Consider the following 3,008-nt stretch of genomic DNA (forward strand, 5'->3'; position numbering starts at 1 on the left):
TCTCCTGGATCGCAGGGAGGTTTGAGGTGTCAGCTGAAGAGTAGCAGCGGGGAGGGTGCCCAGGCTCTGCCGAGACCTGACATGATAATATTGAAGATGAACCGAGAGGACCCCACTGCCGGCACCTGTTGTCACCTGAGTAAATCCAAGGCAGGGCTGATAGGATGCAGAGTAAAACTCTAAGGCCTCTGTGGTTCCTCTATGGGATTCTGGGAGGACAGGCTGACCGGGAAAACAGGAACCTTGTGGGTTCCCAGAGCAGTGCCCTCAAGGAAACTTGCAGAGGCAGCCTTTGATAAAGCCAAGGTGGAATCTCCCTACTTTAAGGTGCTCACGTCATCTCATTCTCCAGCCTCCAGGTGTCCAAATCACCTGTCATTGGCCCACACTCCTGTCTGCTGTCCCTGACCACAGCCACCATGCCTCGTGGTCAGAAGAGTAAGCTCCGTGCTCGTGAGGAACGCCGCCAGGCCCGGAGGGAGACCCAGGGTCTTCATGCTCAGGCCACCACAGCAGGGGTAGAAGAGACCACTTCCTCACCCGCTTCTGTTTCTCAGGGTACTCCCCCGAGCTCCGCTGCTGCTGGCACTCGCCAGGAGCCTCAGGGAGCCCCAGCCACTAGCTCTCGTGATGCAGGGGTTTCATGCCCAGGATATGATGTACGTGCCAAGGGCCAAGTTGAGGAAAGTAAAAATTCCTCCCAGGCCTCAACCTCCAGTGATCCTGGAAAGGATCTTGTAACCAGGAAGGCAGGGATGTCGGTGCAGTTCATGCTGTATAAATATAAGATAAAGGAGCCCATTAAAAAGGGAGAAAAGCTGAAGATTGTCAACAAAAGGTATAGGGAGCACTTCCCCGAGATCCCCAGGAGAGCCTCCGAGTGCATGGAGCTGGTCTTTGGCCTAGAATTGAAGGAAGTCAAGGCCAACAGTCATTCCTATGCCCTTGTCGGCAAGCTAGATCTCACCGATGATGGGCGTCGGAGCAGTGGCGGGCGGTTTCGGAAGAATGGGCTCCTGATGCCTCTCCTCGGTGTGATCTTCTTGCATGGCGACCGCGCCTCTGAGGAGGAGATCTGGGAATTCCTGAATATTTGGGGTGTGTTTGATGGAAGGAGGCACTTCATCTTGGTGGAGCGCAGGAAGCTTATCACAGAAGATTTGGTGCAGGAAAGGTGCCTGGAGTACCGCCAGGTGCCCAGCAGCGGTCTGCCATGCTCTGAGTTCCTGTGGGGCCCGAGAGCCCGCGCTGAAACCAGCAAGGTGAAAGTGCTGGAGGTTCTGGCCAAGATCCATGATACGGTCCCCACTGCCTTCCCACCCCACAATGAAGAGGCTTTGAGAGATGAGGGAGAGAGAGCCCGAGCCAGGGCTGCAGCCAGGGCTGGCACTACTGCCACTGCCGTGCGCGTTCCAGGGCCACATCCAGCCTCTCCTCACACCCCTAGTGAGGTCTGAAGCCCACCCATTCTTCACTTTGTGGTAGGAAAAGCCTGTTAACCAGTGTTCCTGATATGCTTAAATAACTTGTTGACTTTTTTCCTGCATTTTTAATTGGTGTTCCTTTCAACAGAAAGTTTATTTAGATTCAGAATATAAGTATATGAATGACATGGATCACACACTTATTGCTGTTTGTCAGATTTAGGAGTAAGAATTTTGTTTTTTGAAATACAAATTGGAAATCCTTAAATCACTTTTGTGGTCCAGAACAAGAATAACATCACTTTAGGATAAGAATATCCTTGGAAACATGAAAGAACACCACGCTAAAATAGGATCAGAAGATAGCTAGGTAGTAGCTAGATGGAGAGATAAGATAGATAAGACAGCTAGAGAGCTAAAGTCAAAGTTGATCAATTCTTGGTTTGCCTTACTCCATTTAGTCTTTCTTTTGTAAATTTAAAAGATATATACTGGATTTGCTTATGGTTTTCAAGAATGTTTGAGAATACAAATTATAGTAAATGATTTGTTCATGACTCTTATTTTACACAAACATTAACTGAGCATCTGCTCTTAAGAAGTCTCTGTGCTCGTACTGGGGATGTTTAATCAAAAAAGTCCTAGCCTCTGCCCATGCAATTACAGTTTCTCAGAGAAGCTATTATTGTATGGAAAAGGGTGAGATACTCTCTACTTCAAGAAGAGCAAGTAAAAAAGCAGGGTAAAGAGAGGGTGGAGAGAACATATTCCTTAGTTTTCATTGTTAAAAGCAGAATTTTGGCTGATTGGGAGGATTTTTTCCGGCTAGAATGCTGCATATTCTCTGACATATCTTAGATGTAAAAAAAAAAAAAAAATCCCAGCTGGATCGATGGTAACGTCTGGGGTCAAGATAATCATAGTAATAACTGCCATTCCCTAACGTCTCAATACAAGACAGGCACAGTGACAGATGCTTTCCATACATTACATATATTCCACCAGTCCTACAAGACAGGTCTTATCAAACTCACTTCACAGCGAAGATCCTGAGGCTCATAGAGTTAGAGTTTGGTAATGTGCCAAATTTCATAAGGCTAGTAAATGACAGGGGTGGGACTAGACTCCTGGTCTAAATTACTGTAGAGCTCGTACTGTTCTCCTCCTCCTACCCTGAGACACATCCTGTGTCTTTCATTTCATTTGTTTTCTCAGTACTTCAAACTTTGTCTTAGGTGATAAAAAGAATGGCCTTGTGCTCAAACTACTGGATTGGAATACGTAGCCAGAGCAGTAAGAATACCAAAATATTTGAGAGGTATAAATAAATAAATGAAAGAGACAACATTCGGTGACAGTATAAGCATCTACATTTGTGATGTTAGATAACCTCAAAAGGCTAGGGGCTCTCAAAATCATCCTCACAGTCTCTTCCCTGTAGAAAGTAAATCTATCAGAACAGAAGTGACGTGGGAATCTTCATCTGGCTGATGAGATAGAATAGATCAGTGTACTTTTTTTTCCCTGACAGGCTACCACCACCTGTTCTGGGACTCCTGCCTTGTGCTACAGCTTCCCCATCTC

At 46.5% G+C, this 3,008-nt stretch overlaps 1 pseudogene; it reads left to right on the forward strand.

Annotated features, from left to right (window-relative positions):
• Nucleotides 1-419: 419 nt before the first annotated feature.
• On the forward strand, nt 420-1,447 carry LOC114906416 (annotated as a pseudogene).
• The last annotated feature ends 1,561 nt before the right edge of the window (nt 1,448-3,008 follow it).

This window comes from Monodon monoceros, unplaced genomic scaffold (genome assembly GCF_005190385.1).
Source record: "Monodon monoceros isolate NGI ecotype Baffin Bay Population unplaced genomic scaffold, NGI_Narwhal_1 Super_Scaffold_22, whole genome shotgun sequence".
Taxonomy (NCBI): domain Eukaryota; kingdom Metazoa; phylum Chordata; class Mammalia; order Artiodactyla; family Monodontidae; genus Monodon; species Monodon monoceros.